At 47.4% G+C, this 26042-nt stretch overlaps 1 long non-coding RNA gene across 1 annotated transcript; it reads right to left on the reverse strand.

Moving 5' to 3' along the window:
- Positions 1-261: 261 nt before the first annotated feature.
- LOC136519067 (uncharacterized) lies at positions 262-2900 on the reverse strand. The gene is made up of 3 exons (XR_010774683.1): positions 2767-2900; positions 2578-2687; positions 262-485 (listed from the first exon to the last, which is right to left on the reverse strand). It is a non-coding gene; the product is annotated as an uncharacterized lncRNA (long non-coding RNA).
- Between the last annotated feature and the right edge of the window lie 23142 nt (positions 2901-26042).

Genomic DNA, 26042 nt, shown 5'->3' on the forward strand with positions numbered 1-26042 from the left:
CCATTTAGACCACGAGATTTTGGAGAGAAGATATTGGGACCAAAGTTCCATATCTTAGTGTCATTGGAGCACTTATGTATCTTGCAAATTGCACCAGGCCTGATATTGCATTTGCAGTGAACATACTAGTTAAACATAGTGCCAATCCAACTCATCGTCATTGGACGGGAGCGAAGTATATCCTCAGATATCTTAGTCCCAATATCTTCTCTCCAATGACACTTTAACATCAAGTCATTTTTCGCTATGTTTTGACTTTTGAATTGAATGGCTTGACAACACTGTGTTCTATTAAGACTTTTACAAGGATGGCTAGATTATATGCACAGCACGTTTTAAAAAAAATCCCATTAAGGGGGAACCCCTCCTGTTTTACACAGAAAAAAGCAAGGCTCATTGCTCATGAAGTACCAGCGCCTGAGGGTGTCTGCCCGCCGTCCCCTTCCTCGTACCTCAACCTTGGAGGAATCAGCGGGGTAATCCATCTACATATTTCCATAGCTGAGATAATTACTCTATTATATATAGTACAATCTTAAAGCCTAAGTATTTGATCTACGTGTGCAGGAGCAAGCTCATACCAAGAGTGACACAACCACAACAGATAGGTGTTGACGGTAGTTAACAACCATTATAAGCCGTCAATATAATGCATGAAAGTGATCACCAACATAGGTTTAGGGGTTTAAATTAATAAATTCCACAAGTTTTGGTGAATCTGTGTTTTTAGCAGGGTTTATCTAGAAAACCATCAAGGTGGACCCAAACGTCAGAATTAATCGTACTTATCTGCGATGAAAACAACTTGAGAAGGTTCCAAAGGATACTAGAAGGCAAACCACCGAAGCAGACCATGAGAGCCACCTATAGGCTGGCTTGTAACACCCCAGAAGAAGACACAACAATCCTTTGGAGAATTATCATACTACGCTACAACAACAGAGTACGCGGACGTAAAAACACGTTATCTAGATTAAGCATAAATTTAAGTTTTCTACGATAACATAACAAAGATATCTTCACAAACAATCGGCAAACCTCAGGTGTTTATTACAACGTAGGGAAAGAATCAGACAACCAACTAATTTGTTGTAACAAATGTGTTAGTTTGAAGTATATGTCAACAAGTGTGCACTCGTGCTGCTACTCCCATCCCACCAATCATCCTTGAGCTCAGGTACCATAGATGGGGGAATAAGCGTATGAGGTTTATGGAAAACCTCAGCAAACAAACTACCTTAACTGAGTTATTTAAATCATAATTTGTTTAAGCATCAAATTTAAATAGCATAATAAAAGATACATCAATTGCTTCATAGACATAAATATACTTCAAAGTGCAAATGCAAATGTCGCAATGCAATGCAAATGCGAATGATGCAATGCAATGCATGACTTCACTTCTACCCACACGTCCCAAGGAGAGGGAGTGAGGGTTGCAACCGCATTGCTCATCAACGTGCGTTGCTATACCGGTACTTACCTCACCAATTTAGCTACGGTTTCTTCAAATGCATATCAACGGGAAGAGTGCAAATGCAAAAGTTGTCATGTACCCACTTCATATACTTCATAATTCAACAGTAATACCACAAGATATAAAATCATATACTTCAAAGTAAAGCAAATAACTTTCAATTTCAGATTATATGGCTAGTGTGAGATATTGAAAATTTAGTGTAGACAATTTAAACAACAAAGCCAAAGCACGTGGACCACAGCGCCACGTTTACTAGCCTTTACCGATGATTGATCAAAGAGTTGGGCGCACTCCAATAGCAAACCACCTGGTCACAAGTAATACTCTGTACCAACACTATCATACAAACAAGTACAACAAAGATTAATGCATTATAGCGCCTGAAACCCGATGTTTAAGCATCTACTATTTTGTTACTGTTTATGATAGCAGCACTGTCCCTTCTCTTTTTCATAGACATTAAACCCAACATTCAAAAATTCTCAAAATCTACCATATGCTAGAAAAACTCCATTATATACAACTTTGGTTTAAAAAGATTCCAGATAAGAGAAATCCAAGATAGCCTAAATGTCCTCTTAACATGACTGAACTTTTCTGACAGTCAAAACTTGACAGCAATCTTATAAAATTCATAAATGGAGATGTACTCATCCAAAGAAAACGTGTTCTATAACAATCTAGAAAGAATATGAAAAGTACTACAACTTTCATTTAGATCACAAGTTCCAATTCGTTCATTATGAGGGCCAAACACTGATTGGATCTAAAACTGTTCAGATTCTCGTCACTGCAGAACAGTCTACTTTCTACGATCATATCTTCCAAAATACAGAAGCTGTGAGTGTGATATTGGCGTCAAGTAAACGGTATTGAAGTCCTCTAGAAGTTTGTCCATAGTGGAAAATTTTATTAAGGCCATTAAGATTCTCTAAAACAGTGATGAACATAGACCGCTCCGTCTGACAGAATTTCAGAACATAGATGAAAATGAATTTCGACAATTTCATGAATTACTCCAACTTTACCCCTTTTAATTCAACGATTCGATCCACAAAACTTGATCCAAAGAAGTGGATTAGGATTTGGCATCTCACCTAGGGCAACCGTAGCGAGAACGACGGTAAATCCCCGACGATTCATACCTTCCTTTCTCTTCTCATCCTCATGGCAATCTATGCCGGTACGACCATCTCGTCTTTCCGATCTACGACGAACGTGTTATGGCCTTCATGAGCAGCGAGGGGAAAGAAATTGAGGGCAAAAACAGTGAGATGACGTCTTACTGGCATTTGGTGAAGAACATGCATGCCGATGATGGCGGCACGCCCTAATTTCTCTCTTTCCTCTTCTCCCTTCTCCTAGTTCCTTTTTCCCGTGCTGTGTACATGGGTGGCTGCTAGGTCTTCAAGGGAGGTGCTGACCAGGCTTCACTAGATCACGGTGGGGAAAGTAGAAAGAAAAAAAAAGAATAAAGGAAAAGGCCCACACGCTGGGCATGGCAATAGGATTAGGAGTCGGACCTTAGCAGCCAGGAACGCGGAACGTGGGTACGTTCCACGTACCGGGAACTTCGTTCCAAAACGCGGAACGGGAACACCACGGTACGACGTCCCAAAATACGATGGAACACGACTCAGCGAGTCTGGGGGAGTGGAGCTGGGAGCGGGCCAGCGTGCTCAGTCCGTGTGAGCGTATTTGTGAGAGCGCCATGCAGAACAATGCGCCTCGATTCTTCCGCAGAATTGAATTACGCATGCAAGTGAAGTAGTACTGGTCGTTTGGGATGAAAACGGATCGGATACGAACGGATATCACCGATATTACATTTGTTTTCATATTTCTGTTTGGATTCGGATTCAAATATGAATAGTGTCAATTATGTCGGATATGATACGATTGGATATCGACATCATAAATATGTGATTTGAGTATTCGGATATGGATACGGTATCAGATGTTGGATATCCGGACTCGGATACGGACAGATCTCAACTCCTGCAAACGGATTCAGTTTCAAATACGATCGAAAAATATCCATAGCGTTTTCATCCATACTAGTCGCACAAGAGAGCCAGTGATTTGCATGCCAGGAGGAAGGCAGAACGACGAGTCACATAGGCATTGAGTCTGACGCAACATTAATTAGATGAAGTAGAAAACGAGAAGGGTTAACTCAGCCATAACTTTTAAATTTTGTGAAAATTTATGTTAACTTAGGCCTTGTTTAATTGGACAAAATTTAAGAATTTAATTACTGTAGCACTTTCATTTTTATTTGGTAATTAGTATTCAATCATGGACTAATTAGGCTTAAAACGTTCGTCTCGTAATTTCCAACCGCAATTAGTTTTTTTTCGTCTATATTTAGACTCCGTTTGGCAGGGCTTCTCCACCGGCTTCAGGAGCCGTTTGGAGCCGTTTTCTGCCAAACGGGGTAAAGTGAAATAGCTTCACTGGTGAAGCCCCTAAAAACATGCTCTCACGGTAATTTGGGGTGAGATGGAGCCAAAAAAAAGTGGCTTCTCCCAGCTCCTCCTCCAGGCCCCTAAAAACATGCTCTCACAAGGAAGCCATTTTGCCAAATGATTTACCAAAACCGCTTCAGCTTCACTGGTGGAGCTGTTCGTGGAGCTGAAGTAAAAAAAAATAACTTCACTAGTAAAGTGAAGCTCTGCCAAACGAGACCTTAATGCTCCATACATGTATCGTAAGATTTGATGTAATGATACCGTAGCATTTTTTAGAAAACCTTTTTTAACTAAACAAGGCCTTATATCAGGAACACGTTCTATTTTGCGAACACGTTCCGTGCCACGTTCCATTTAGATTTGATACGCGTTCCATCAATTGAAGGATCAACTGTAGCTGTATACCCCTTTCGTTCCATAGTTTTTAGAAGTGTCGTACCCCGTACCAAGTTCATGTGTTCCGGGAACTTGGCTGTTAAGGCGGTGTTTAGTTGGGTGAAATTTAGAAATTTGGTTACGGTAGTATTTTCGTTTTTATTTGGTAATTAGTATTCAATCATGGACTAATTCGGTTCAAAACGTTCATCTCGTGATTTCCAACAAGACTGTACAATTAGTTTTTTATCTACATTTAATGCTCTATACACGTATCGCAAGATTCGATGTGATGACTACTGTAGCATTTTTTGAATTTTTTTTAAGGCCTAAGAGTCAGACTGCTCCTGTCCTTCACGATAACTGTAGTTTTTTTTTCTATTTTTTATTCCTTCACCTTCCAAGAAACGTAACTCCATGATCCAGACTCCGATTAGTGGGCATGAGTAGTGAAACCAAAAGCATTCGACGAGATATACGCATCGGTGGTCTTCATCCATCCATCCATTTGAGTAATGGATCCAAAAGTCAAAATTTCGGTCTCTCTTAAAAGTCATTCAATCTTGGGTATTACACGGCCAGCCCCCAGGGCCCACATGTCACCACCTCTTTCCTACGTCAGTTCTCCACCGCCTTAGGGTTTGCATCTACACCGTTCTTTTAAGTCGGTTTAATCCGATGACTCAGAATTGACGCTTCTCCCTATATATACCAGCCCCTGCTACCCCTAGGGAATCATCCATCATTCAAGAAGTCATTGAATCAAGAGATCAAACCTTGATCATCCTCAGAGCTCCACCATATTTTAGGACATAGTTAGCTAGGCTAGATCTAGAGGGAGGCAAGCTTCGTTTGGATTCCTGATCTTGTCAAGAGCGTGGCTTGGTATAGCCCCCTGTATCCTCTCTTGTATCTTTCATTATTCATATGTTTGCTACATTTGATATGACATTGTTCTTAATATTATCCATGTTCCTAATTATCATGTTCATCATCTACTTTGATTATATTCTTAGTATAGCTAGATTGTCTTTATGTTCAAGCATAAGTTCGTATAGCGCTCGCTCTAATGTACATGGGGTTAGTGGTCGACATTGTGTAAGTGTGGTGCTTATACATTGTTTACCTGTGGATGCACCCTATATTCCGGACCATGTGGTAGATCACGGATGTGACACTCCCGTTGAGTCATTTATAGTCCACTCCCTAAATATAGATCAAGTAGTATCTAGTTACGAAGGAAGTCATGTTTTGTTATTGATCCTCCTTAGTAATATCCCTTATGTGTAGATATAGAGTTGATCTTAGCCATGACTACTAAGTGTAATTGTACTAATCATAGTATGCTTTGACTTGTAATTAAGAATGACTTAAGAATTATTTCTCTAATATCTACTTAGTCATGCTAATGCCATAGAAATGGGTATTTTGAGTGATCAATATCATTTATCATTTACCATTCATATATATATTTCTTGACTTACCCTTGTTGTGAGTAGAGTAATGGTTATGGTTTATCTCTCCATCATATGTATAAGTTATCAATATATTTCATATGTCTGTCCTTTCCTATGGTAAAAATATAAATAATGATACCTGGAATACTCCTGGGTGAAATGCTATAATGGTAAATTATCTGTGCGCTTGTAGATCCCTTCATATACATATTTGCATTCTTTCTAGTCACACTAAAATTCTTAAGTACTTCTTAGTGTAATTCTTGAAGTGGCACTAGATAGTACTAACAAGCATTTCTGGCATCATAGCTAGGGATAACTTAGAAAAAGTGATGTTAAGAAATCTCAACAACATAAAGTGGCTACTTAAACAAGTGATATGTTAATAAATACCAACAATAGGCCTGCTAGGTCAGGGTATCACCGAGTTGGATCCTGCCGAAGAACCTGTGGAGCTATCCCCTTCATGGTACCTCAACCTTGGGGGAATCGGCGGGGTAATCCATCTGCGTATATCCGTAGCTGATTCAATTACTTTGTTATATGTAGAACAATCTTACAGCCTGAGTATTTGATCAACATGTGTAGGAGCATGCGCCCACCGAGAGTAACACAACCACATCAGATAGGCCTCCTAGGCGTCAGGCTAGGCGAGGGCAGAGCAGGTTGCGCACTAGTAAATAGTTTATCACCGAGTTGGATCCGACCGGAGAATCTGTGGTGCCATTTGGTGTCATGGGGCCTTACAAGACTACCATCGGGGTGTTAGTGAAGGACAACATACCCATCAAGTACATGTACTGGAAACAAAAGGGCAGTGAATGGGCGGTTCCATCCAGTCTGAAGAATCTTTGCTAGGAGAAGCTGAAGGACATGTTTGTTTTTCCTGATGGGTTTGATGAAGAGGTGGTAAAAGATCGGGCATTCTTTATCATGGAAGCTCATTCAAGTATTTTAGGTACTACCTGAACACCCAATATGTAAGCAAGGGCATCGAGCCAGAATGTAGTGAATACCCACATTAGCAAAAGTATTGGAGTGATTTCGAGAGTGGGATGAATCTGATGCGCATGCATCCTCATCTATGATCTCTCCTCCAGCTCAGAGGTTGGCCCCTAAAGCCCTTCAGTCAATTGACAACCTAGCGACCTACTTACACTGTGCAGCAAAGCTTATCTTTACTGTGTTTCATCTTTTTCCTTGTGTTGCAGACAATAGTGTCATCTTTAGTGGAGCTGACCATTTTGGAGATATCTGGGCTGCAAGAAGATCTTGGCGGTTTCATTATAGAGACCATCACCTTATCTAATCAAGGTGCTACAGTTCCGGACCTTGGAATGCCGGTTTCATTTTGGACGTATGTTTGTGTTTTGAAAACTATATATTCGCTATGGTTGGATTTGGACGTTCTGTCGCTGTGATTGAAAACTATGTATGTTGCTATCGTTTTTTATGGATATTTGTCTCGATGGTGTTCTGAAAAATATATGTTGCTGGCGATGCGTAAGCCATGAAATTTAATTTCTATATTGTTGGTGTTATATTAATGTATTGTGAACAATAATGATGAATAGTGGTAACACCAACGGTAATAGACAAAACATTACTACCGGAACAAACACAACAGCGGCGGTGATGCTACCCCTCATTACCGCCGGAGGGAACACCGACTGCGTGCGCTAGCACCTACATCACCGGTGGTTGGTACACCAGACCGACGTTGATGTTTTCGTCATCACAGCCGGATGGCACGCCGGTCCGGCGTTGATGTTCTCATCATCACAGCCGGGTAGTATGTCGGTCTAGTGTCGATAGGTCCATCATCACCACCGGTTGGTACGCTAGCCCGACGATGATAGGTACATCCTCATCGCCGGATGGCGTGTTGGCTCGGCATCAATGGCTGCATCATCACCACTAGATGGTATGCCGACCCGGCGTCGATGGCTACATCATCACCGCCGGATGGTACGCCGACCCAGCGTCGATGGCTGCATCATCACCGCCAGATGGTATGCTGACCCGACATCAATGATTACATCATCACCGCCGAATCGCACGCCTGGCCAGCATCGATGGAGGCACCATCACCATCGGACGGTACGTCGGGTCGACGTCGATGGAGGCAGCATCACCGCTGGACGGTAAGATGGGCCGACGTCGATGGATGCATCATAACCGCCGGATGGTAAGCTCGGCCGGCGTTGATGAACACATCATCACCACCGGATGGTACTCCAGGACGGTGTCGATGGATGCATCATCACTACCGGACGGTACGCCAGACCGACAGTGGTAAAATACCATCACTGTCGGATGGTACGTCGGACCGATGGTGGTAAAATACTATCACCGTCGGCGTGCAACCTGTAGAGATAATGGTCGTCGATCACAGCCGACTTACACCAATGGGGGCCAAAACCATCAGTATGGGGGTTCTGGAGCCGGCGGCGATGATTAGCTTTCTGTAGTAGTGTTTGGGTGTTCATCATCAGGTCATGGCATCTGTTACTTCATAGGGGCATGGATGACTCGCCTTTGTCAACTGTGTAGCATAAGTGTGCCCTATGGAAGACATGTGGGCATAGACATCAAGCCCTACATTGGTGATGTGACAACCTGGTACAACTGCTTTTTGATCCTTCCTACATCGACTTATAAGCATGAACATATAAAATTCCAAAATTTCTAACAACTAGATAGAACTATATGCTCCCTCACTACTACAGATTGATATATCATTGTCGCCACTTTCACTGCCGTAGCGATAGAAGCAATGGTGTTATACTTCCACCACCAGTTGGACCATTAGCGAGCCCTCCTGAGGAAGGAAACCGACAGTTAAAACTTCTACCACCAACGGGTTAACAATAGATGTGGCAGTGGTATTTTCTCAGTTGTATGAAAAACCGAGCCGACTGGGATATGTGTTATGGCCGTCGGCCCTCCACAACTGTTTGGTCTTTCGGTAGTAAAGTCAGCGTGAGTTATTTCCCAACTACCCACAACACAATTGCACCACTGTTACTTGCACTTCTCCATCTTCAAGGTTGGCCTATTTAACCAGGGTCTAGATGCACCTCTTGGGCTCAATCATCACACTCCTGAATCCATGCACTTGTGAGCTACTATATCTTTCCTCATCGCCAAGAAGTGCCTTGTCTTCATCCTTGCACCTCTCACGGCTTCCTCCTAGCCGTGAGAGGTGCAAGATGGAGATAAAGCACCTCATAGGGTATTCGGAGAAGGCCTTCAAGTTTGGGTGCTTTAGATTCCATAACCTTGTTACCCCTTAGCATCAAGATGTAGATCTGCATCCCTCGACACTGAGAGGCAGCAGGTTACGAAATATAAAGAACCTCACTGGGATGCAGGTGCAAGTTTTGCGAGGTGCTCCTTCTCCATCATTGGCAAGGTGCTGTCGCTGAACATGAGCTTGACCTTGATGATTGTAGATCTTTTTGTAGATCTTGTGTTAACAAAAGATCTGTAATCATCTGGTTCTCTCCTATTTAGGGGCTCCATACTCGATTGGGGGTGTTTCAAGTTTGTGTGGTGCTCATTCTTCAAGATTGGGTGCTTATATTCCATCTTGCAGCTCTCACAGTCAAGAAGCAGATGACATCCCTTTACCGTGGGGTACATCTTGTAGCTCTCATGGTCAAGAAGCAGATCACATCCCTTGATCATCAGGGTTGCAAGACGGAAGGTAGAGCACATCACTGAGGGTGAAGTTTTGCGATGTGCTGCATCGTTCTTTAGATTCCATGATCTTTTTACCACGGAGGATCGAGATGCAGATCTATTGGTTTGTATGTGCAAACCACCGTATGATACAAATCTATTATCGTGTAGACCTCAATGGACAATACATAAAGAAGTACTATACCCAAGTATTAGGGTCCATGCTTGATAGCCGAGTCTCATCGGCTCAAAATATAGCTAACATCTACAGTATCGCCTTTAGAACAAAAAATAACAATAAAAGACATAGGATCAAAAGTGACATTCAGACAGTAGATTTTTACTTATATAAGACCCTAGATATAATTTATGGTCCTAAGAAAACATTGTTTACAACATCTTTTGCATGGATGATCATTGCGATAGCCTCGATAGCATCAGTGAAGTCTCCCATCAGGTCCTCTTGATCTTCCAGTCGATTAGTGTCCAGAAAACCAGGTTCCAGGTGACAGAGCTCATTCCCTAAACGCAGTTGTGCTATAGCCAGAGCGGCACCAGCATCATAGTGGACCCCATCAGTTGCCACTTCTCTGGCATGAGTCTGGATATCCTGCAGGCGATCTTCAAGAGAAACTCCCCTAGCATTGACTGCTGCAACTACGCTATGTGTTGCCCGTTGGAGGATCTCATGGTGACTCTCTAGGTCAATCTCTCGACGATGAGCCTCCTCAATCTCACGATGAGAAGCAGCCAGTTGTTCCTCAAAATCTAATGAAAATGAAGGGTTATCAGATAAAGTCACGAATATAAAAGGAAAGACTCTTCAAAGAAATTTTACTTGCTGCCCTAGCACTAGAGCTTCATCAGCCCTCATCTGAGCAACATTGATCTCTTCTTTAGATGTAGAGAGGGTTGTTTTAATGGCATCGAGACATAGATTAAGCCAACCTACCTCATGCGTCACTTCAGAATATAGGTTTCCGGCCTCCCTCCTTTCATGAATAAGATTTCGGACATCCTGACCATCATATGACTCGGAGTTGAAGGATGCAGATAAAGATGAAGATACCATGGACCCAGCAAGATGCACAATCAATTGTTGTCCACCCTCCACTGAACTTGGCTGATGTACTACAACATGAGAGGAAGCCCTGCATATTCAAAGGATTAATGCAAGGCAGCCATAGAGATAACAAATCAATCCCTCTCACCCTTGGCGACGAAGAGGGACACGAAGGCGCGGAGGTAGATCCACGGCTTCTGGAGTTTCCTCCCTTGGACACTTACCATGAGCCATTGTTCAGAACAAGACTGGATGGAGAAAACGAAGAACAAAAGATATGTGTCATAGCACAACAAATGAACACAAGCAGTATTCCTTCTACTCCGCCTTGCCTCCAAATTTATAGCCCTAGGGGACCTCTATAGTGGGTTCATCGAGTTACGTGCGAGATTGGGGGCATGTGTTCACACCATAATTTGTTAAGATGCATAGAAAGCCTAAAACTCAAGGAAGCGTGCGCGAGTGTTGAATATCGTCCTAACTTCCAACACCACCCCCACCACTTATTACACCAAAAACCATCGTAGAGCAAGGGCTAATAATACAACATGATTGGTTCCTTGCATCCTTCTCTCAGCCCACCCATATACCTCTGTCCCCAAAAGAATGCAACTATGCTATGCATGCCAGTTTAAGTGTTTTACATTTGACCAAGTTTTTCATAAATAATATTCACATTTATGGCTCCAAATCAAATTATTATGGAAATACATTTCATAATTAATTTAATGGTTTTTATCTGATATTATTTATGCTTTTTTATCTCTAATTTATCAAACTTGGTATACTAAAACATGATACTATTCAAGAATTGCATTCTAATAGTAGTAGTTATCTCTTCATAGTTAATATATGGCCCACTTGTCTCTCTCACAGAGTTTATTGGTTCTTGTGCCCAAGCCGGCTATAAGCGTACAGTCCGCTTCTCCTCTCTCTCCTTCCTTCTTTCCACCTTAGCATTTAGGGTGTCCTCAGTGGCAAATTGCAAATAGCTAGCTAGATGAGACTCAAAAATAATAAACAAAAAACATTATAGTGGAGAGTTATGTGAGCTGTGAGATAGTTGTTTATGGGAGATCATGCTGGACTAGCTATTTGGAAGTCGCTAGCTATTTGATCTCTCTCCTTGATAGCCAATAGAATTCTTTCTAGACTAGCTATTTGGGAACCATTGGGGACGCCCTTAGGGCATCCTCCAACTTCCAACACTATCCCCACCACTTGTTACACCGAGAACTATCGTGTTCCTTATCGTTCTCCCTAGATCACGCATCTTAACTCCACTGAGTCTGGGTGCATCTTCAAGGTCAGTCTTGAATGTCCCAACTTCTAACACCATCCCCACCACTTGTTACGCCAGAAACCATCGTATACCTCATCTTCCCTGATGCGTGCTCCCTAGATCACGCATCTTAACTACATTGAGTCCTGGTGCATCTTCAAGGATGGCCTATTTAAGCTAGGTCTGGGTGCACTAAGTCTCTCGCCCCTCCCCTCCCTCCAAATCCCTTAGCATTAGACTGAGTGAGAGAGTGGCAACTCCTTTCGTCCACCATGGTTCATGGCATACTTCGGCGCCTCCACCGTTGCTGGCAGAAGGCTTTCGAGATCAGGTTCTGCAGCGGCCTACTAGTGGTCATTCGTCTTGGGTGCTAGAGGAAGTTCCGCAGAGAGATGAGGAAGAACAATACCATCTTCGGTGGCTCGGTCATCAGTGACACGGCGGCTAGGCTCGTTGATGGTCGGCGTGTGGGAGACTTCCAGGTCAAAATATCTATGAGAAATCCTAGAGGGTGGAGGGTGCCTTGCTATTGCTAGGAAACCTTTTGAGCCCATAGATCTTGACATGGGATCTCTCGATGTCATGCCATGCGTTCCTCCCCGACAATGAAGAAGACGGCGTGGGCAAGGCTCCTCGCGGGGCTCCTCATCCTCTTGGATGTTAGAGGGAGTTCTGCGAGGTGGTTCTTCCCAAGGCATTTTCTAGGCGTCATCCCTACTCAAGGCGAAGATCTAGAGGCATGGTGAAGGTTTAGTTATGCCTTCATCTGGCTCTATGCTTCACGAGATGTCCATCGCTGAGTGCGGGAATAAACCTATGCTCATCGCTGAAATTTGGCTTATGCTGATGCTTATGCTGATTTGTTGTGTGAGAAAAACACTATTTATTTGCTGAAAAGTACTGCTGAAGTAGTGCTAAAGAACAGGGCCATGGTTTTTGTCATCATAACTGTAGTTGTTGATAGATCCTTGTTATTGTACGCCTGGAAAATGAAAAGTGTAACAGAGTTAATCGAAAAAATGTCTTTTATTGATTTTGAACGCTGTTACCTCACTGAGATGCTGGTGGAGTGTTGCTTTGTATGTGCAAACCACCATATGGTATGGCATTGTTATCGCGTCCATTATTATTGTAGAGATCAGTACATTTATTATGCAACATCAGCAGACAAACTTTATCATGTTAGTGTCCTTTGTTATTGTAAAATGTATGTTGTGTGTTCAGTAAGCTATTGAGGCCCAGCTGAATTAGTATCAACATTGTGCAATTCTATCACCGTCGGATATAAAGTATCACCGCTGCTAGGTGTTATGTCCCATCTTCTTTAAGACACAATCACCACCGCCGGTAGCCTTCACCACTAATATCGTCAAAATTTGCAAGCCAGTGTGAGACTCTCGCGCATTTTTAGAAATTTTAGTGGCCATTTTTGTTCCCGTAAGTCCTACTTTGTAGTTAGCTTACAAAGACCTCTGTCCACCCAGCCACCCTGTCCGTCTCCTCCTCAAGTGCTGCTATTCCTCACCTACTCATTGGCATGCAAGCCACCACTCACCGCTGACAAGCTAGTGCTCTACGTCGATACGCCTCACTGGCACGCCTGCACAGATCCACCGGTGACCAGGCTGGTACTCATCACCGCAGTGGCTACTCAAGCTCACTGCTGCAAGATCCAAAGGTAAGGGTAATGCTTTCTCGCCCTTCCCTTATCCATGTTTCTTGCCTTTTTATTCCCCTCTTATCTCATCTGAGTACGAATCAAGCTTACATCTGATCATTAAGGAGCTCACGAGCATATCCCCATAGGTGCTCCTACTCTGATTCAGGCGATAGCACCGCCACTTCCATCGCTGGCCTCGCTCCACCACATCCTAGTCAAGATGGAGGAGGAGGCCACCAATAAGAGGAAGAAAGTAGACATCCTCACAGACGAAGTCTTAGTCCTTATCCTCTGCCACCTCCTAGCCCACACCGTGTGTAGCTACAAGTGTGTGTGTCGCTCCTGGTACCACCTCATCTCTAAATCTGAGTACCGTAAGGAGCTTCCCTAGTTTGTCGATGGATTCATGTATGGCACTAGAAAGGCAAATGCTGATTCACCAGCTTCACCGGTGAATACCCCTCCTTTTTCTTCTTGCCCTTCTCCATTCAGGATTTAGTCATCTCAGATTGTTGTAGAGGCCTCTTCCTCTGCTGGCGCGTTGGGCTTTCCAATATTGTCTGCAATCCGATGACTAGCAAATTAGTGGTACTACCGCATAGCAACCTTTGTTATGGTTCAACTCACTTAGGGTTCGATCCCATAATCTCCTCGCACTTCCATGTGGTAGAACTATGGGTAAGGTGGCCTAGGGTCTTAGTTGTCAGCATCTACTCATCCAAAACTGGAGCATGGATGTGTGAAGAATCTAAATAGGTAGAGGATATTCTAGTATGCAAATTTTTAGGAACTGTGTTTCTTAATGGTTTTATGAACATGCTGGAGGTGTCCCAGATAGATGTTGATATGGAGGAAAAGACATGGAGGAAAATTCTTAGGCCACCAGGTCCTGCAATGTCCATCCATGGAGATCAGGGTCAGTTGTGTCTATGTGTCGGGGCAAAAAGTAAGCAACAAGTAAATATTTGTAGTTTTGTCGTGCATTGTGATCGGATCTGGCCTAGCACTCAATGACATAGGATTTATATTGGTTTAGGCAACATGCCCTACATCTAGTTTTAGTCGGCCGGTGACTTTATTACTGAACCTAGGTGCTCAAAGTTTGTTGTGGGGTTACAAACGAGTAGGAATAAGAAGGGGTGTTAAAGGCCTGATCGAACTCCGAACCGAAGGGTCGAGAGTGATGGGGGCTCTAATGTGCGGTTAGTATTGGAGCGCATGCTCTATGTAGCTTTAGAGTTCTAGAGCTATTGAGTTATTCGAGTTCTCAGGTCGAGTGCTTGAATCCTCCAGCTTCTCTTTTTTAGGAGAGCCAGTGAGCCAGATCAAAGCTCTATATCTTTTTAGGAGAGAGCTCATCCCCTTTTATAGTCAAAGGGGATGGGCTCTTACAAGTCAAAGAAAGAGAGATAATGTATACGTGTGCTATCTAGTCTTGTTGCCCACGCTGTCGGGTATGAGATGGTCGTCGGTGCCCACAATACTTTTTATGTCCAGATGCATGTGGCAGGCTCTATCGTGTTCGCCTGGTATGGCAAATGTCGGTGCCTACAATACTATTTGGGTTCTGACATGCCTAGAAGGTTGCATAGTGCCTATCTAGTATGGCCTGGTGGCATCGTCCTATAGGTGCACAAAGGTATGGTAGGGTATGGTCCTCGGTATTATGGTTTGACTTGAGCATCTTACCTTATCTGCTCTGCCTGATCCCTAGGCCCTCACCGAGCGGGCATCCCTGGTCGATCGTTCCTAGTTGGCCTCGACCGTGTCGGTCGGAGAAGAGTTGCAAGTAGAGGTTCGGCATAACCCCGGTCGAAAAAGGTGGTCAGAGTCAGACTATGTGCCTACCTTGGCCAGGCCTTCCGATTAGGGACTAGATCGTTCTCCTGGCCTGTCATTAGGTATCTAGGCCAGCCCAGGAGGTGTGCGTTGTCGCTACACCGTCTACTAGGCCGAGTTTTTGCTAGGAAGCAGACCCATTGGGGCCCTAGGTTTATGAACCCGACAGGAGCCCCCTAGCCCTTTTGGGACTTCTATGAAGTCATGAAGGGGTTGTTTACACTCGTTTGACGAGCGCACCCAGTGGGTGTAAGATCATGGGTCGCCATTGGGTGAGACGGAGCGCCAACCCAAAGTGTTGGGCGTGGCCGAGGGGTCGGGCAAGATGGAGCGGCAACCCAAGTGTTGGGCGTGGCCGAGGGGTCAGGCGAGACGAAGCGTCAACCCAAGTGTCGGGCACAAACAAGGGGTTAGGCGAGATGGAGTGTCAACCAAAGTGTCGAACATGGCTGAGGGCTCGGGCGAGACGAAGCGCCAACCTAAGTGTCGGGCGTGGCCGAGGGGTAGGGCAAGATGGAGCGCCAACCAAAGTGTTGGGTGTGGCCGAGGGGTCGGGCAAGATGGAGCGTCAACCCAAGTGTCGGGTGTGGCCAGGGGGTCGGGCGAGATGGAGTGCCAACCCAAGTGTCAGGCGTGGCCGAGAGGTCAGGTGAGATGGAGCGCCAACCCAAGTGTTGGCGCGGCTGAGGGGTCAGGCGAGATAGAGCACCAACCTAAGTGTCAGGCATGGCCAAGGGGTCAGGTGAGATGGAGCGCCAACCCAAGTGTTGGGCATGGCCATGGGGTCGATCTAGTTTTGTGAATTACCCCATCCGTGGTTTCCACAACCGGAGGGGTTGAGCTAACGTCGCTTGCCTCGATGGCTCAAGTGACGCGCTCGGTGAGCTTAATAATGGGTACGTCCGAGTGGAATCCAGGTATGTCGTTCGTAATGGGGTTGGCATAGCTCTCAAGTGGCATTCCACTACTCCTTAACCCGCCTCTTGGTAGATGCCCGAGCCATTCCGGAGACCAACTCAGGTGGCCCGCTTGCCTCCCCTCGATGGAGATTTGTGGGCATGGCTCGAGGTTAGGATCAAACAAGAAGGTCGAGATGACCCTGTCTGCTTCTGAGTAGATCAGGCGAGGGCCGCTGGGGCTCATCTACATTTTCTCCCCTAGCTCTGTTTGATGTGAGGTGGCCTCGAGCCCTTTGTGGGTCGGCCTTTGAACCTCAGTCGGTCGTCGTTCATATCGAATGAGGCGACTACCGCTTCGTGATGCAACATGAAGTGTTGTGATGCAACAACTGCATATGTAATGCTTGGATGTATGGGATGAATGTATGGATGAATGTATGAATGCATGCATGAGAATGGATGAATGAATGATTATGCACTAGAAAACAAAAAAGGGGGTTTGGTAAGGTTACCTCAATGGCTCGAGTGATGGGTCTGGGGAGCTCCTATCGGATATGTCCGCATGTGATCCATGTCCATCGTTCATGATGGGGTTGGCATAACCCACATGAGGCATCCCGCTACTCCTTACCTGTCTCTCGGCAGCCACCCGAGCCATCGGATCAACTCAGGTGACCCATTGGCCTCTCCTTGATGGAGATTCTATTGGTGGGCCCTTTCAAATCCTACCTAGGAAGGCAGAGGATCATTTGTGTGTAGTTGCGCATTATTTCCCGTGCTTGGGTTGTGGAAGTGGTGGGGCCTGCCTAGGCCACGTCCCGCTAACTGGGCGATGTTTTGTTGGGCAGGGCATGTCCCATCAGCCTGGGCGATGTCCTGCCGCACGCTTTTTGGCATTAAATAGGGGGAAGGGAGAGGATTTTCCTCCTGTTCCTTCACCTTCCTTCAACTGCTGTCGTTCCTCCTTCCTCCCTTTCGCCAAGTCTATTCGTGTGTCGCGGCGGTTTTTAGGAGAGAGGAGGGTAGAGTGAGGGAGAGGAGAACTCTTAGATTTGTTCGTAAATCTGAGGCACGATGTCAAACTGGAGGCCTTCCAACATGGATGAGGAGGTGTTGGCCGCCTTCACTGAGAAGGGGTTGCTCCCGTCAAAGGAGGTGGCGCATTGGAGGGCTCCTGCTCCGGGGGAAGTTGTTTCGCAACCCCGGGCCGATGAGGTCGTCTCCTTCCTTGCCTTCCATGAGTGCGGGCTTAGGTGTCCCACGCATTGGTTCCTACATGGACTCCTCAATGAGTGGGGCCTAGAGCTATAGCACCTCAACTCGACTGGGGTACTGCACATCGCTGGCTTCATCACCATCTACGAGGCCTACCTTGGGATGGAGCCACACGTGGGCCTCTTTCGATGGATCTTTAGTGGGCGAGCCCTGTCTAAGGGGAAGCCACCCAGGATCACGCCGGTTGGGGGATTTGCCTTGTAGAAGAAGCTGAAGCCGTCGGTCCCCTACCCTGCTTACTCCCCTGTGACTCCAACTAGGGGTGGCATGGTGAGTGGTTCTACATCAGGAACCCGGTGGAAGCGCCATTCCCGACATTCACTGGAAAAAGGCCAGAGAGGAAGGAAAGCTGGTCATGGGGTCCCGCCGGTTGGCAAAACAAGTTGGAGGTTATCAAGACAGAGCTTCAGAGGCTTATGCAGCATGGCCTCGATGGGTTGCGGGTCTTCCATACCTTCTTCTGCCGTCAGATTGCCCCGTTGGCAAAAAGAACGCGGCCATTGTGGGAATACTCTGGCCCGATGGATCCTGACCGTGCATCTCTAGAGAAGTTCCCAAAGGATGAAGTCTAGAGTCATCTCGATCGGGTGCTATAGTTGAGGAATAAAGACTCCCTCAAAGGGACGCCTAGTGCCCTTCATGCCATGAAGCTATCCAATTTGGTATGCCCCCCTCTTTTTTGTGACATTTTCCTTCTTGTTTTGATGTTTTGATTGATTCCAAGTTGCCCATTTTGAAGGGACTCACGAGCTATAAATCTCGGCCGCATCTTCCTAGAGGGCTAGAAGGCATGGCTCGACAAGCTACCTAGAGGGAGGCAGCGCATGCCAAGAAGAAGAAGGCCAAAAAGGCCCAGAGGAGGTTCGATAAGGAGAAGGAGATAAACCAGCGAGTTTGGGGGTGAGAGCCGAAGTGATGTGGAGGCAGAGCTCGAGTCGGAGGAGCCCATGAGATGGGTGACAACACAAGTGCCTTAGAGGACGAAGAAATCAGGGGTGCTATTGTGACCTCGGAGGAGCACCGTGAGCCTACGGCTACATCCATCAGGGGCAGGCGTGATGTGGAGACACGTGGCGACGCTCCTAAGTCAAGGAAGCGCGCTGCGAGTGAAGACACCGCCCTTGAATGAGAGGTGAAGCAGGCGCAGTCGCCGCGCCTTTCAAAAGCGTCATTGGCTTCGTGCCCCCTGCTTTGAGTGTGGCGGAGCACGCCAGTCAGTTGGGGGGACGTGATCATTCCCCTGCATCTTTGGGGTCGACGCATGTGTGTGACCCCAAATGGGTTGATGCCCCACTAGTTGCTCTGGTGGTTTCGCCATGAGCTAGCAGTCATGGCCATTCATGGGCCGATCGGGGACCGGCCAGGTCAGCCCCTCCCTCGACCGATGCGAGGGGGCACGGGTTGCGACCCATGTGAGGTCATCATCCGGTGGGCTTGTCGTCAGCTGGTCGGGGCTTTAGGGCTCTACTGGTTTCGTCTAGGTATGCATTAATGCTCCTTTTTGTTCTCATAGTTGACATTTTGAGTGTGACTAACCTATGCTTGTTTGACAGCGGCCAGGGGCTGGAAGGACTAGGAAGAGAACCAACCCATAGCAGGTCACGATGAGCAGTGGGGGAGTAGGTTGGCAGCGGCGCGACCTTCCCCACTAGGGGTTGCGTCTTCCCGGCCGGTCGCAAGAACGGTGGCAGCGACGGCGGCTGTGATGTCGGCAATCCCCATGGTGACAGCAGAGGTTGGGTCAGAGGTGACCCTCGTGGTCCCTGCCCCAATAGTTACGGAGGAGGAGAGGAGGGAAACCTGGCTCCCTGCCTCGCCTAGCTTAGGAGCGCATGGTTCGCATGCCTGGTTAGAGCTAGAGGGGTCAAGAGGAACCATAGCCAGGCTAGAGGTAGTGCATCCACCAGCGAGCTATGGAGTCCTAGTGGTGGACATCCCCTTCTCCACCGAGGAAGATACCAGGGTGGACCCACCGGCCATCCCACCGTCCTAGGAGCTGGTGATGATCCGGTCGTCGCATGATACTACAATGGCTAGATCTTCCAGTGGGTCGAGGGTGACCCACAAGCTGGTGTGGCCTTGCCCTAGTGAGCCAGGAAAGGCTCGGTTCATCCTTTGTGATGAGAAGGAGGTGAAGCTTTGGCACCTACTTGGGGAGAGAGGACTATCGATGGAGTCCGATCTCTCCCTTACCAAGGCAAGGCTCAAGGAGGGCTTGGAGAGGGTTGAGCTCATCCATCAGGCCATGATAGTCAACTTTCCACGCATTGCAGAGGTAAGTTCTCTGTGTTTTTGGTGTTGTCCTTGACTCCTTGGCCTTTCAATAGTTGTCTCAGTATGTCTGCTTCTTGTCTCATAGGATATGGAGATGATGTCGATCTATAAGTCCCGATTTCTTTAAGAGGAGCATGGTCGGATGGAGCAGGAAGCGATGGCATCACGATGGGTTAATGAGCTTAGGCACCAGTTGGAGTTCGTCCACCATGAGTCCCAAGACCGGGTGGCCAAGGCGATAGGAGCACGGGCGGTGGAGCTACGTGTGGTCGAGTGGGTGACTGCTGCCGAGTGGGAACTTGACATGGCGAAGGTCCACTTGGCGGAGACCGAGGTAGCGCTTTAGAAGTGCTTGGAGGCTCTAGAGGTAGAGCCAAAGGCCTGATTGGACGTCGAACAAGAAGTGGTTGCGCTTTGGGGGCAGATGCTCGGGGTAGAGATGTCGAACACTCGACTACTTGAGAGGGTGATCTAGCAAGAGGAAGGGCTCTCCATTATTGAAAGTGCCCACCTTGGTACATACCTGTTCTGCCCTTGGTTGATACCTTGATTTTTCCTTTCCTTTACTTCTGAATTTGTTGTCTTTTTCTAGAACTAGGTGGAAAGATCGGCTCTCTAGAGCAAGAGCTGGAGATGGTCAAAGCAGCGGTTGGTCAGGGCGTGGAGGTGCTAGCCTAGTCCCTTGAGGAGCAACATGCTCTCGAGGGGGAGCTCAACTAGATTCACAACATCATGCAGGTGGTCATCTTCGAGGTGTTCGGGTCAGGACCGAGCACGAGTACGCCCGTCGTCCAGCTGGTGGAGGTCCTGAATGAAGTTTGGGCGCTCATCTCCGATGACATGTTCTATGGAACGACAGGGGTGCTAACCTCAATGGCGACCCATCACCCTGATCTAGAATTCATGGCCATCTATAGAGGAAATGCCAATGGGTGGATCACAAACAAAATCCTTGCGCTGGGGGAGAGTTTGGTGCCACATGCATAGATGGTTGCTGAGCAAGTCACCATGTAGTGGGTGATGGAGGCTCGCCATTCGTCCATGGCTAAAGACGTGTGCCGGGAAGAGTCATCCAGCCTGTGGTGGGACAGGAGACTAGGTCGGAGGTGAGCGTTGTCCTGCCCCCAATAGAGCTGAACATCGTCCCGACTGGAAGCAAGCTACCTTCATCCTTGTCGACCATACCGATAGCTGATGCCACCGGGAGGCCATAATAGAGTTTAGAGTAGAAATAGTCAGTTCATGTAAGAGATGAGTTCGTGAGGGAGCTCCCATGTGAACAACTTTACATTCATGAATATTCTAAGTTTGTTTTGTGATGAAATCACTCGTGAGGGGAAGCTTGTCCCATCCATCCTTGTTTTTACCCTAGTGTAGCTTTGTTTTTTGTCCTTTCTTTTTTGCACTTGCCCGTTGACCCATAGGCTACAACCTTAAGAACCCGAGCATGGCCCGTGAGGCTCAGCTACTCGTAACCATAAGTCGTGGTGGGGTGTGATCGGTCAGGAGGTTAAAATGCAAGTTAATAGGGTAATCAAAGGAACGGAATGCTTTTTTGTTTGGGCAACGCCCTTTCATTTGGGCAAAAAGTATTACTATATGATAGTAAAAGAAGAGGGTGGTATCGCACCCCCGTGGTGCCCCCGAGTGACCTAGGCTAAGAGTGCTCAGGCTAGGGTGCTATAGGAGCAAGCGTTGAGTGGAAAGAGAATGGTAAGACCGAGTTTTAAGGGAAGAAATGATGTAATTGTTCGATGTTCCATGTGTTGGTGAGAACATTATCATTGTCGTCCTTCAGCCGATAGGTGCCCAGATGGATCACCTCGATCACCATGTAGGGTCCTTCCCATGGTGGAGAGAGTTTATGTTTCTCTTTGGTTGACTAGGTTCTTCAGAGTACGAGGTCACCGACCTCGAGGATCCTCCCCCTTATTTTTCTTTCATGGTACCTACGACGAGTTTGTTGGTAACGAGCGGAGTGGATGATGGTCATCTCACGAGCCTCCTCGAGTAGGTTGATGACATCCTACTAAGCCTCCATGGCTCGATCTTGGTCGAAGGTCTTCACTTCTTGGGGCACCATGATCAAGGTTGGAGGGCAACACTACTTTGGCTCCGTATGCAAGGAAGAAAGGGGTGAAACCTATGGACCGGTTTGGCGTCATTCTTAGGATCCAGAGGATCATTGGAACCTCTGCAACCCATCACCTAGCATACTTCTTGAGTTAGCCAAAGATGCGGGGCTTGAGTCCTTGGAAGACCTAGCTATTGGCCTGCTCGACCTGACCGTTGGTACATGGGTGCCTGACTGAAGCCCAATTGATCCTGATGCCGTATCCATCATAGAAGTCTAGGAACTTCCTCCTAGTGAAGTTTGTTCCATGGTCGGTGATGATGCAGTTTGGAACACCAAACCAATAGATAAAGTTGAGGAAGAACTTGACCGCCTCTTCCGAATAGATATTGGTGATGGGCTTCGCCTCTATCCATTTGGTGAATTTGTCCACCGCTACGAGCAGGTGAGTGAAGTCGTCCGGGGCCTTTTTGAGGGGTTCGACCATGTTGAGGCCCCAGACCACGAATGGCCAATTGATGGGGATGGTCTGAAGCTCTTTGTGTAGGTAGATGAGTTTGTCAAGCATAGAACTAGCATCCTTCACACCTGCGGACAACCTCCTTCACATCTCGTAGCACAGTGGCCCAGTAAAAACCTTGGCGAAAGGCTTTCCCGACCAGCGACCTCGGGGCTACGTGATGTTCATAGATTCCAGCAAGGACCTCAAGGAGGAGATGTTTCCCTTGGTCGGTCGAGATGCACTTCATGAGTACTCCCGGCGAAGTTCGCTTGTAAAGTTCGTCACCGATCCCGACGAACGTCTTGACACATCGAGTGATTCATCATGCTTCAATCCTTTCCTATGGGAGAACCTCCTCGAGGAGGTAGGCGAGTAGTGGTGCTCTCCAGTCAGCCTAATCAAGTGCCACAATGGCGATGTTGGCGGGCGACATCATCATGGAGGCACCAAGGTCGAAGCCCCCGAGCACTTGGTCGGGGTCAGGGCACGTCGAGATATCAAACCCCTCGAGTGCTAGATTGGTGTCAAAGTGTGTCTAGATCGGATCCTCCTGAATGCGGGTAGATGGCTCGTGGAGATCGTTGATGAAGACCCCATCTAGAGACGAAACCCGTCTGGCAGCCAATTTTGCGAGGAAATCGGCAGCATCATTATCCTTTTGGGGGACATGATGCAGTTCAATCCATCGAAACTTGTCCTCGAGCTTGCGCACCTCCTGGCAATATGCTGCCATAAGAGGGCTCTTGTAGGAGGACTCCTTCATGACTTGGTCAACGACCAACTCTGAGTCACCGCGGATGTGCAGCCATGTAGCGCCAAGCTCGATGGCGATGCAGAGTCCATTGATGAGGGCCTCATACTCTATGATATTGTTTGAGGCCAAAAAATGGAGATGGATCATGTAGCGGAGCCTGCTCCCATCTAGGGAGATCAAAACCACTCCAGCCCCCGAGCCAGGCTCCATAACTGACCCATCAAAGTACATTGTCTAGTCCTCATGGGTGACATCTAGGGTCAGGAGCTGGACTTCCGTCCATTTGGTAATGAAGTCGGCGAGAGCCTGAGACTTGATAGCAGTGTGAGGGACATACCTGATGTCATGAACCATGAGCTCGAGAGCCACTTGGAGATTCGTTTCATGGCATTGCGGTTGCGGATGATGTCTCCCAGCGGGTACGGGGTGATGATCATGACCTCGTGGTCGATGAAGTAGTACAGGAGTTTCTGGGTTGTCATTAGAATGGTGTATAGAAGCTTTTGCACCTAGGAGTATCAAGCCTTGGCGTCGGTGAGTACCTCACCAATGAAGTACACCGGTCGTTACACCTTCAGGGGGCGTCCTGGCTCCTCCCTTTAGATGAAGAGGACGGCGCTCACAACGTGGTTGTTTGTCATGTTGTAGAGGAGGAGGAGTTCTCCCCGTTCAGGAGCAACAAGGACTAGGGCCGATGTTAGTGTTGCTTTAAGGCTTTCCAAGGCCTGTTGTGCCTCTTCTATCCAGATGAATGCGTCTGTGTTCTTAAGAAGTTTATAGAGAGGCATCCCCTGTTCCCCTAGTCAGGAGATGAACTGGCTTAGGGCAGCCAAACAGCCGATGAGCCTCTGTATGCCTTTGATGTTGCGTATAGGTCCCATGTTGGAGATGGCCAGGATTTTTTCAGGGTTGGCTTTGATGTCGCGCTCAGACACGATGTATCCAAGGAGCTTCCCCTTCGGAACTCTGAAAACACATTTTTCGGGATTTAATTTGATGTTGAACCTTCAGAGGTTTGTGAATGTTGTGGCTAAATTTGCTATCAGGCCGCTAGCTTGAGCCATTTTCACCACTACATCATCAACATAGACGGCGATTATTGGTTTTGATCACTCAACTTGGTCAGGCTGGTCGGGCGGGTCGATTTGGTCGGTGAAGCATCGCTGCATGCATCGTTGATAGGTGGCACCGACGTTCTTCAGACCAAAAGGCATGGTTACATAGCAGTACGAACCATACGCGGTGATGAATGAAGTCACAACCTTGTCGGACTCTTTCATCATGATCTGGTGGTAGCCTGAGTAGGCATCTAGAAAGGAGAGGATTTTGCATCCTGAGGTGGAGTCAACTATCTGGTCTATGCGTGGCAAAGGAAAATTGTCCTTTGGACACGCCTTGTTGAGGCCAGTATAATCAACATGCATTCTCTATTTTCCGGTCTTCTTTTTCACAAGAACAGGATTAGCTAGCCAAACGGAGTGGTATACCTCTTTGATGAACCCAGCTGCTAGGAGTTTGGCGATCTCCTCACCTATGACCCTACGCCTCTCATCGTCAAAGCGACGCATGCACTGCTTGGCGGGCTTCGAGCCTGAGACAAGGCATAACGCATGCTCGGTGACCTCCCTTGGTATGCCTAGCATATCATAAGGTTTCCATGTGAAGACATCGCGATTGGCGCATAGAAAGTCGGTGAGCTCGCTTTCCTATTTGGTCGGGAGCTTGGTCCCGATCTGTACCATCTTGGTTGGGTTGGCGGGGTCGATCCCCACCACCTTGGTTTCCTTGGTTGGGTGGAAGGCACTTGAGGAGGCTAGCTCGTTGCAGTCTAGGACTGCTGGAGTTGATGAATTCCTGAGCTTCAGGAGCTCAGTGGAGTTGATGATGGCCGTGGCGAGCTCATAATGCTCGCGGTCACATGTGTAGGCATGTGAAAAGGTGCTACCCACGGTGATGACACCATTTGGTCCCGGCATCTTCAACTTGAGGTAGGTGTAGTTGGGGATCGCCATAAACTTCGTGTAGCATGGTCGCCCCAAGATGGCGTGGTAGGATCCTAGAAAGTCCACCACCTCGAAGGTGATGACCTCCGAGCGGAAGTTGGCTCGGTCACCAAACATGACAGACAGGTCGATCTGCCCGAGTGGGTACACCTGTGTCCCTAGGATCACACCGTGGAAGAGAGAGCTCACTGGGCGAAGCTCTGACCAGGGGACACGCATGGTGTTGAGGGTGTCAACGTAGAGTATGTTGAGGCTATTGCCTCCGTCCATCAGCACCTTGGTAAGGTGCTTCTTGCGGACGATGGGGTCGACGATGAGCGGGTAGTGACCCGATTGGGCGACATGGGAAGGATGGTCTCTCTGATCAAAAGTGATCGGGGAGTCCGACCAGCTAAGGAAAGAGGGGACGGCCATCTCGACGGCACATGCTCTCTGTAGCGTACCTTGTGCTAGCACTTGGAGTGGATGGCATCGGATCCCCCAAAGATCATGAGGCATTCCTTAGGGTCAGGAAAGCTGTCACTATCCTTGCTCACCATGCCTCCTTTCTTGGCCTCCTCCTCCTTGCCCTTCCCTTCCTTAGGCTTGTTGGCCTATCGCAGAAAGCACCTGAGGAGCTTGCAGTCCTTTTAGAGGTGCTTGATGGGGTAGGCATGGTTGGTGCATGGACTCTCCATGAGCTTGTTGAAGTGGTCGGGCTAGCCCTACTGGGACTACTTGCTCGCACGATTGGCTGTGGCGACCAAAGCTGGGTCGGCCGATTGACGCCGATCATTCTTGTTCTTCTTGCCCCTTTGTGTGGAGGGGCCCTCGTCTTGGTCCTTGTGCTTGGCCTTGCCCTTGTCTTGACAAATGGTTAAGACCGCCCTAACCACCTCCTCACTGGAGGCGTGGTTTGTGGCGATGTCGGGCAGGTCACGGGTGGTACGGGGCTTTAGACAGCTGAGCTT

The sequence above is a fragment of the Miscanthus floridulus genome, chromosome 17, assembly GCF_019320115.1.
Source record: "Miscanthus floridulus cultivar M001 chromosome 17, ASM1932011v1, whole genome shotgun sequence".
Lineage (NCBI taxonomy): Eukaryota > Viridiplantae > Streptophyta > Magnoliopsida > Poales > Poaceae > Miscanthus > Miscanthus floridulus.